This window comes from Mauremys reevesii, linkage group 12, assembly GCF_016161935.1.
Source record: "Mauremys reevesii isolate NIE-2019 linkage group 12, ASM1616193v1, whole genome shotgun sequence".
Lineage (NCBI taxonomy): Eukaryota > Metazoa > Chordata > Testudines > Geoemydidae > Mauremys > Mauremys reevesii.
The window spans coordinates 45,448,012-45,458,156 of record NC_052634.1 but is presented as its reverse complement, the minus strand read 5'-3'; the positions used below and the strand labels follow the sequence as shown (position 1 = coordinate 45,458,156).

At 51.6% G+C, this 10,145-nt stretch overlaps 3 non-coding genes across 3 annotated transcripts; all 3 read right to left on the bottom strand.

Moving 5' to 3' along the window:
* Positions 1–749: 749 nt before the first annotated feature.
* Positions 750–822, bottom strand: TRNAK-CUU. Its single transcript has one exon. It is a non-coding gene; the product is annotated as a tRNA-Lys (tRNA).
* A 2,439-nt stretch (positions 823–3,261) lies between these two features.
* Positions 3,262–3,334, bottom strand: TRNAK-UUU. Its single transcript has one exon. It is a non-coding gene; the product is annotated as a tRNA-Lys (tRNA).
* A 2,520-nt stretch (positions 3,335–5,854) lies between these two features.
* On the bottom strand, positions 5,855–6,071 carry LOC120376533. The gene has a single exon (XR_005587391.1). It is a non-coding gene; the product is annotated as a small nucleolar RNA U3 (small nucleolar RNA).
* Between the last annotated feature and the right edge of the window lie 4,074 nt (positions 6,072–10,145).

The following is a 10,145-nucleotide window of genomic DNA, read 5'->3' as shown; positions in this document are numbered from 1 at the left end:
CAGCACAGCCAGGGCCTGGGAAGGAGGCCTGGGACATGTGAGGGAGAGACTGTGACCTGCCCTGACCCTCCAGAGACGCTGGTTGTGATCTCCCTGCGCCACAGAACAGGGTGACGTGTTTTCCTTTCCCATCTTTCCTTGTGTTTTACATTGATTGCTGGGTAATAAATGGTGTTTGCTTGAAGCACATGCAATGACAAGTGGGTCAGGGAAGTGCCCAGAGTGGAGACACTGTAGCCCTGTTCAAGTGATCATGACAAGACTGGGAGTCATTAAACCCCCCAGGATTCCTGGGCCCAGCCTTGTCGGGGTTACGAGGTCTCTGCCACACAGGAGAGTAGAAAGAGCGTCCTTGGGGTCAGGCAGCCTCTGGGTAAGGGGGTGGGGACTCAGATCCTTTCTCTGGCCAATTGCACCAGGGTCATGTATAAACCAGGGAAGTTCCCCACAATAGCCAGACCTGAACCCCCTGTACACTTGTGCTCTGTCCTCATTGCTTCTCTGTCTCTCTTCCCCCCATCTCTGCTGCTCCCCCTCTGGGCTTTCTCAGCACCTGGCCCCACAGCCCTTCCTGCCAGCCAGAGACACTGTGTTCTAGGCCTGCTCCTGTGGATGTGGCCTCTCTCCTGATTCCTGAGGAAAGGAACCTCTCCAGGAAATGGCCACAGCTTCTGAGAAACCGCATGTGGCTGGTGGGCAGCACCAGGAATCATTTGGCTCCTGGCACACAAGGCAACTTAAAAGCTGAGCACCCAGACAGGGGCTTGAACCCTGGACCCTCAGATTAAGAGCCTGATGCTCTACCAACTGAGCTACCTGGGCTTGTGGAGATCATTTTCACGGTTCAGCACAAGAGCGAGCAGGCCGGCAAATGAGAGGCAAAAAAAGTCCCCAGAACCCCTCCTCTTTTTCTGCACAGCCACTGCCTGTCAGCAGGATTCCTCCTCCTCCTCCCTCCTGTGCCTCAGTGCGACTAAATCTCCACACCTAGACAGCCGGTCCGTCCGCTGCACCCCAATCCCCCATGCCTGAGCCTCCCTGCCAAAACCCTGAACCTGGCTCCAGAGAATTAAGTCTCACGTGTCGCTGGGAACTCGACTTCTTGTGCCCAGAGAGTCTTGGCCCCCCTCAGCAGATGACCTGAGAAACACAATGTCCATCTTTTCCAAAGAAGTGCTTGGAGGGGTTTTTCTCATGTGGCCTAATGGATAAGGTGTCTGAGTGTGGATCAGAAGACTGAGGTTTCGAGTCCCTTGGTGGTTGTGTTTCTGCAGTTTCACTGTTGTGCTGAACGTCCTGCTCCCTTCAGGGCTGGAACCTCTTCTTGGCCGCTCAGGCCAATGCTCTGGCTTCAGCTAGAGCCCCGGGAAGGAGTTGGGGGGTGGGCGTCACAAAGTCTGGGGCATAAGCCCCAGGTGCTTCCAGTCTCGCCTTTGCCCTTCCTGACTTGCCAAAGAAAATGGGCGGCTGCCCGGGCTAGCGTGTGCACCTATCCCTGTGCTGGAGGGTACTTGCTACATAGCGTCTTCGGAGCCTGGGTGTTTCTCTGCTTCTCGCCAGCTCGGAAAAGCCTCTTGGGGTTAAATCTCCTGCCCCACTGCAAAAGTGAGCACCGTGAGTGGGACCAGTCAGAGGCCCCACCATGGGGCTGGCCCTGCTTTCCTACCATCTTGTGATGTTGGCCACAGAGCATCAGCAGCCGCCCTGCATGCTGGTGACCTTCAGTGGGTGTTTCTCATAGGACCTAATCAATCAGACATGCCATCAGGGGCTCATACACCTGCACATCTACCAACGTGATATATGCCATCATGTGCCAGCAATGCCCCTCTGCCATGTACATTGGCCAAACCGGACAGTCTCTACGCAAAAGAATAAATGGACACAAATCTGGCATCAGGAATCATAACATTCAAAAACCAGTGGGAGAACACTTCAACCTCTCTAACCACTCAGTGACAGACTTAAAGGTGGCGGTTTTGCAACAAAATCTTCAAAAACAGACTCCAAAGAGAAACTGCTGAACTTGAATTAATATGCAAATTAGATACAATTAACACTAGCCTAAACAGAGACTGGGAATGGTTGGGTCATTACACTAATTGAATCTATTTCCCTATGTTAAGTTCTCCTCACACCTTCTATGGGCCATCTTATTATCACTTCAAAAAGTTTTTTTTCCTCCTGCTGATGATAGCTCATCTCAATTGATTAGACTTTTCCTGTTGGTATGCATCCTTCCACCTTTTCATGTTCTCTGTATGTATAAATATCTCCTGTCTGTATGTTCCATTCTATGCATCCAAAGAAGTGAGCTGTAGCTCACAAAAGCTTATGCTAAAATAAATTTGTTAGTCTTTAAGGTGCTATAAGTACTCCTATTCTTTTTGCTAAATTTTAGTTTTGAAACCCAGACCCCAGCCCACTTGACTTTGGAACCCCTGTCCCCTGCCTAGCAAGTGCAATTGAATTGAGGGTGAGTCCCTCAGTCGGGGTCTGCCAAGCACAGTAGTGTTGCCCTCGATTCACACAACAAGGATAACAACCCTTTATTTCTCCTGCCCCTGTAACATGGAGACTGGGAATCCAACACCAGACAAAAGTGATCATTTTGGCAAGCAACCCAACCTATTTCCAACATACTGTAAAATCCACATGCAGACTCATACACGAAACCTTGCAAGAAAATCTTCCTGAGGGGGTCTGAAGCACCTGCTGCTGGAGGGAAGGAGGGAGCTGTGGGTTGGGATTGAGGAGCAGCATGAGGAGGGAGGACCTGTGGGTTGGGATTGAGGGGCACTGGGAATAGGAGGGGGCTGTGGGTTGGGACAGAGGAGAAGGGTGAAGAGGAGCAGGCTCTGGTTGGGAGTGAGGAGCAGTGAGCATAGGAGGGACTGAGGGTTGGGTCTGAGGGGCACTGGGAAAAGAGGGGACATGGGTTTAGGCTGAAGAGCATCTTCATTTGGGGATCCAGCAGGACAGGGGAAGGCAGCAGGTGATTCTAATTCCTTAGGGATATTCTGTGTGTTTGTATGTGTGTGTGTGTGTGTGTGTGTGTGTGTGCAGGAAAGGAACGTGCTCTATGCCCAGAGGCCTTTATTCCTCAGGCTGCAAGGACAGAGGGGCTGTCAGGAAGTTGCCCCTTCAACCCCCCCCCCCCCCAAAAAAGGGCCTTCTGAGGAAAGGGAAAATCCTGCAGAGAAAAAGTAACATCAAAGAGGACCTGAGGAAGACAGTTTAAGATCTTGGGGAGTAGTTTATCACCTGACCAGGGACTTGAACCCTGGACCCTCAGATTAAAAGTCTGATGCTTTGCCAACTGAGCTAGCCAGGCTCACAAAGAACAACACCAAGTTGATGCAGAGGAGAAACTAGTCAAGAAAACAAGAGCGGTAAATAACAGTGGAAACCTGCTGCTCTCTCTGGCCCAATAAACACTACAAGTTTATATCAAATTTAGCAGCGTTAAATTGCATTAACCCTGCACCAATCCACACAATGAAGCCCTTTATATTGATATAAAGGGCTCTTAATACCGGTATCTGTACTCCTCCCCGACAAGGGGAGTAGCGCTGAAATCAGTATTGCCATGTCGGATTAGGGTTAGTGTGGCCACAATTCAATGGTACTGGCCTCCAGGCGCCATCCCACAGTGCACCATTGTGACCGCTCTGGACAGCAATCTGAACTCAGATGCATTGGCCAGGTTTACTGGAATTTACTTTTGAATTTCATTTCCTGTTTGCCCAGCATGGAGCACTGATCAGCACAGGTGACCATGCAGTCCCAGAATCAAAAAAGAGCTCCAGCATGGACCGTATGGGAGATACTGAAGCTGATCTCTGTATGGGGAGATGAATCTGTTCTATCAGAACTCCGTTACAAAAGACAAAATGCCAAAGCATTTGAAAAAATCTCCAAGGCCATGATAGACAGAAGCCACAGCAGGGACTCAACACAGTGCTGAAACTTAAGGAGCTGAGACAAGCGTACCAGAAAGCCAAAGAATGAAATGGATGCTCATGGAGGGAGGGGCAACTGACGTCTGTAGCTATCCCACAGTTCCCGCACTCTCCGAAAACCATTTGAATTCTTGGCTGAGTTCCCAAAGCCTGAAGGGTCAAAAATATTGTCACGGGTGGTTCAGGGTATATGTCGCCCCCCCCCCCCGAAAGCAAATGGAAAAAAATTATTTCTCGCCTTTTTTCAATGTCAACGTATGTCTACTGGATGCTGCTGGCAGATGCGGTGCAGCAGCATCCCCTTCCCTTCCGGACGGCAGATGGTACAGTAGGACTGGTATCTGTCATCGTCGTCCTGTGAGTGCTCCTGGCTGGCCTTGGTGAGGTCAGCCAGGGATGCCAGGGCAAAAATGGGAATGACTCCCAGGTCATTCTCTTCTCTAAGCTTTGTCTCCTGGAGATTCAGTCCTGCCTGGAATATCATAGTAGCTGGAGACTACCCTCCCTTCCCCCCTTTGAGCTCTACTTGCAGAGGCAATAAAGTCAGTGTTGTTTCAAATTCATGCATTCTTTATTACTTCATCACACAAATGGGGGATAACGGTAGCCCAGGAGAGGTGGGAGAGAAGGGAAGCAATGGGTGGGGTTGTTGCAGGGACACCCCCTAGAATGGCATGCAGCTCATCATTTCTGCTGGATGTCTGGGGCTCTGACCTGGAGCCACCATTTGCCTGTCTGGGTCTTTAATTGGCTTGCCTGATAGTCTAGACAGGACTGACTCTCCATTAGACAAAACTTAAAGAAGGGAATGACCTGGGGAGTCATTCCCATTTTTGGCCATGCACCCCCAGCTGATCTCACTGAAGCTGACCGAGAGCACCCATGACAGCAGCTAATAGTGCAGTCAATTTGCAAAGCAGCAGACAGTACAATGTGGCTAGCAACTATCTTTGCTAATTTGCAAAAGGCAAGGGAATGCTACTGTGTAGCACTGCAGTACCATGTCTGTCAGCACCATCCAGTAGACATACAGTGATGGTGAAAAAAGGCTGAACGGGCTCCATGATTGCCATGCTATGGCATCTGCCCGGGCAATCCAGGGAAAAGGGCACAAAATGATTGTCTGCCATTGCTTTCACGGAGGGAGGATTGACTGACGACATTTACCCAGAATCACCCGCGACACTGTTTTTGCCCCATCATGCACTGGTATCTCAACCCAGAATTCCAATGGGCGGGTGAGACTGCAGGAATTATGGGATAGCTACCCACAGTGCAATGCTCCGGAAATTGATACTAGCCTCGGAACATGGACACACACTGCCAAATTAATGTGTTTAGTGTGGCCACGTTCACTTGACTTTATATAATCTGTTTCCAAAAACTGGTTTCTGTAAAATCGGAATAATCCCATAGTGTAGACACACCCTGACACAGCTTTAGAACCCTCTACCCACTATACGGCCAAGAGACAGCTACTCTCAGATCCTGTGTGGATTGTCTGATGGGCTTGGGGCCAAGAGCAAACTGCGTACCCCCTGCCAGAGCAGGAGAAGTAAAAATAGGGGCTTCCTGAAAAATGGGAAGGGAAGAAGAGAGAAGCAAGTGGAAAAGGAAGAGAACGTGCAGACACAGGACCCTACCTGAATTCTTAAATAGATTACAAGAAAAAAAGAGAGAGCAGTATAAAGAAATTTAAAAAAATCTTTCAGTAAGTATTGAATTAGAAACATTTAAAATACCATTTTCACACTACCTTTACTTTTCTTCTAAATTCTACCAAAACAAACTAAGACTTGCTACTAAACAGAACTGCACAAAAGCTTTAAATAAATTCAGATAACAGAAAAAAACCCAAAACATTTATTTTTAAACTTGTTTTATAAGAACTAACCACTCAGTCTGTGTTCTCTTCCCCTCAGCTTCCCAAAAGAAAAGCAAGAACACTCATCAATAGCAGATAGCAGATGCATTAAAGCACCACTATCCACTCACTTCATGCTCAGAAGAGAACACTTTAACTCCTCATCGTGGTTAGCAAGGTCAGACACTTTCAACCACACTTCTCTAGTTACAAACTATAGAAATGATCCCTGAAAGTATAGTCTTAACAAAGCTGTGCTCAGCTACACACCCAGGCTAATGTACGCAAGCTTTCTTCCCACGGTGAATGTTTTCATACAACAGGTTTCACCCCCAGAGAATTAAAGACCAAAAATCTAAAACCAGGTTCCCATTTCATTAAGCACAATTGAGACAGCTTTAGAACACTGTCCATTAGAAGATGTTTATGTCGCTATTTACAGACACACACCTCCTGATTAGCATGTGGAGCTCCTAGCAACTAATCAAACCCTCTTGCTTTGCCATACCTCTCACAGGCTCCTCCGTACCAAATGACAGCCTGTCAGGCACAGACAATCCAGACAGGTCAGCCCTTTCTAGCATGCTCCGCAGCGGTTTCTCTCTGGCTTGCTCTCAAATTCATCTGCACTAGAAGTTTTTGCAGGGTTCTATGTTACCGGTGGTACCTGCACTAAATCAGTGGCTCTCAACCTTTAGAGACACCTGTACCCCTTTCAGGAGTCTGATTTCTCTTGCATACCCCCAAGTTTTACCTCACTTAAAAACTACTGGCTTACATAATCAGATGCAATATTTATAAAAATAAATCACTTGAATATAAGTATTGTACTTACATTTCAGTGTATAGTATAGAGAACAGTATAAACAAATCAATGTATGAATTTTAATTTGTTACAAATTTGCTAGTGCTTTCTATGTAGCCTGTTGTAAAACTAGGCAAGTATCTAGATGAGTTGATGTACCCCCCGGAAGACCATTGGATACCCCTGTTTGAGAACCACAGCACTAAATCACCCTTGCTTTTAGAACCGGTGCCACTTGAACCAAGGCATTGTGAACCAGTTCAGTGCTAGTAGACAGTGGCAACACAGCTGCACTAGGTCTGTTGTTCCTCCCTGCACAATTCCCACTTGGAAAGAAGATATCTTCTGGTCTGACCCTATTTACTATTGTGAGCTGCATAGGCAACTTTCTCTGTGTTATGTGAGCAGAATCCACACAATATATACTACCTATATGCCGGGCCGGCTTTAGGCCAATTCAACCAATTCCCCTGAATCGGGCCCCACCCCTAAGAGGGCCCCGTGCCCAAGCCCTGGTACTTCGTACTGACAAGAGCTGGTGCGCTGTACCGGGTGGCCCGGCTTCCCCAGGGGGCAATTTATAGGGCCTGGGGCTCCCAGCAGGGGTTGGAGCCTCAGGCCTTTTAAATTGCCACCAGAGCCCCACTGCTGGAGCCCTGGGGTAGCAGCAGCGGGGCTCTGGGGGCTATTTAAAAAGTCCAGGGCTCCCATTGCTTCTACCGCCCTGGCCCTTTAAATAGCCCCCGGAGCCCCACCGCTTCCCCAGGGCTCCCACAGCTATTTACAGGGCCGGGGCAGTGGACGCAGGGGAGCCCAGGGCCCTTTCAATAGCCCCTGAGCCCTGGGCTGCTGCTGCTACCCCAGTGGGGGAGGAAGAAAGAGGAGGCACTCACTGTACAGGGTGGGCTGTACCCACACCCCCTGCCCACACCAGCCCCGCACCCACTGCCCTGTCTCCAGCCAGCCCGTCTCCAGCCAGTCCTGCACCCCCTGTCCTGCCTCCAGCCCTGCACCCCCTGCCCTGCCTGCATCAGCCCCTGCCTCCAGCCAGCCCCGCACCCCTGCCCTGCCTGCACCAGCCCCTGCCTCCAGCCAGCCCTGCACCCCTGCCCTGCCCGCGCCAGCCCCGCACCCACTGCCCTGTCTCCAGCCAGCCCTGCACCCCCATGCCCTGCCTGCACCAGCCCCTGCCTCCAGCCAGCCCCACACCCCCTGCCTGCAGCCAGCCCATCTCCAGCCAGCCCTGCACCCCCTGTCCTGCCTCCAGCCAGCCCGTCTCCAGCCAGCCCTGCACCCCCTGTCCTGCCTCCAGCCCTGCACCCCCTGCCCTGCCCGCACCAGACCCTGCCTCCAGCCAGCCCCACACCCCCTGCCCTGCCTGCACCAGCCCCTGTCTCCAGCCAACCCCTGTTGCACCCCCCTGCCTGAAGCCAGCCAGTCCCGCACTCCTGTGTCTCCAGCCCTGCCAACCCCTGCCGCACCACCCTGTGACCGTGCCTGAAGCCAGCCAGCCCACCCCACACACCCCTGTCTCCAGCTAGCCCCGCACCCATTGCCCTGCCTGGAGCCAGACTCTACCTCCAGTCAGCCCCTGCCCTGCCTCCAGCCAGCCCCATGTCCACTGGTGCCTGCAGTTTTCAGGGCAGTAACCCTGCACACCTGCTTCAATGAGGGGGGCAGGGAACAGCTGGGACCCACACAGGTGTACACCCTAGAGTGACCAGACAACAAGTGTGAAAAATCGGGACAGGGGGTGGGGGTTATTAGGATCCTATATAAGAAAAGGACCCAAAAATTGGGACTGTCCCTATAAAATCAGGACATCTGGTCACCCTAGCACACCCCCAGGGAGTGGCGGGGACCCACACATGTGAAATGGAGCTCGTTTCTAGTTCAGGCCCATCTTTTTAAAAAATAACTGTAGGTAGGGTTAACATACACCCGTATTTTCCCAGACATGTCAGGCTTTTTGGTTCTTAAATCGCCATCTGGATGTACGGTAACCCTATTGGTACAAATAATACATACTGTGGCACATCCCTTAAATCAGAACTTTTTACAGGGAACCGGTTGCTAAGAAATGAAAGGCTTTTTTTTACATTTTTTTTTTTTTAGTCATCCCTGCGGGGGCCCCGCCTAAAATGTTTGAATTGGGCCCCGCACTTCCTAAAGCCGGCCCTGCCAGCAGCCATGGGGGCGGGGAGCCCCCACTGCCTATGGACCCTGCAGCTCCCAGCTCCTACGAGTGGACCCCAGAGCTCCCAGCTGCTGCGGATGGACCCAGGATTTCCCAACAGGCCTTGATGGTGGGAGGACCCTGCAGCCCCACGTCATTGCTCACAGACCCTGCAGCGCCGAAGCCCCGGGAGCTCCCGGCCGCCCCGGGCAGGAGAGGAGCCCCCGGCGCTCAGACACCGCAGGCGGAGCCCGGAGCTCCCAGTCACCGGGGGGGGGGGTGAGGAGAAGCCGCAGCCCCCGGCCATTGCAGGTGGCCCCGTAGCTCCCAGCCACCGCGGGCGGACGCCAGAGCCCCCCGCTGCCATCGGGACCCCGCGGCCGCCACGGGCAGAGACATCACCCAGCGCGGGCGGCGCTGAGCTCTGAGCCCACAAGGCCCTGGCGGCTCCGCCCCGCATCGCTGTTAGACAACGTCACCAATGGGAGATAAGCCTGTCAGAAATGTCAGTTGGGAAGGGCCCAATAAGAGACCAGCTTTCAGAGACCCGCCCCGCGCTAGGGCCAATGGGAGATCAGCTGTCAGAAAATACTAGGCAGGCCGGCACCAGCCAACCAGGAACCGCCCCTCATCTCAAGCACCCAGACAGCCCCGCCCCGCCCCCACCATCCTACACCCCACAGCAGCCGCTAGCGCCTGGGGCTTGTGTCACTCCCACCAGCAACCCCCACAGCAGTCTCAATTCCCCTCCCCCACCGCTGCTCTCTATTAGGTATTTCTAGTCCATCACCTTAACCACTCAGCCACAACTACGTGATGTACAGCTGCTGCACCACACAATGTTTCTGTTCTCACAGAATTGTCACTTCAAATTGCTCAGACCAGCTCCCCCAACACACTCACGGCTGCATTAGTGTAAGTGTGTCCATGGCTGAACAGTGAGAGTTCCTGCCCATTTCCCTTCCAGCTGGAACAGGATGAGAGTGTGTTTGTGTTAATGACATTGCTGTAGATTGTTGTTCATTCCCCACTCTGACAATTCAGACAGTCCCTTTCCTATTCAAATCACCACCATATCATTCCAATATCCGGGGTCAGGATTTCTCTGGGGCACTGAAATGTTTCAGGGGGTTGGTGCATGAGCTCAGCCTTGCATTCCACCCTTGATGTTTCATGGACTGTTGTTAGTACTTGAACCTGCGTGGAGACACCCGAGTGGGTATCAAGTCCATTGCCTTAACGAGGGATAGTCGATTATTTTATCAAGATCCAAATTTCTTGGTCAAGGTCTAGTCAATGTCTAGACAGCAGAGAAAATAATACACTGATGATAATAAG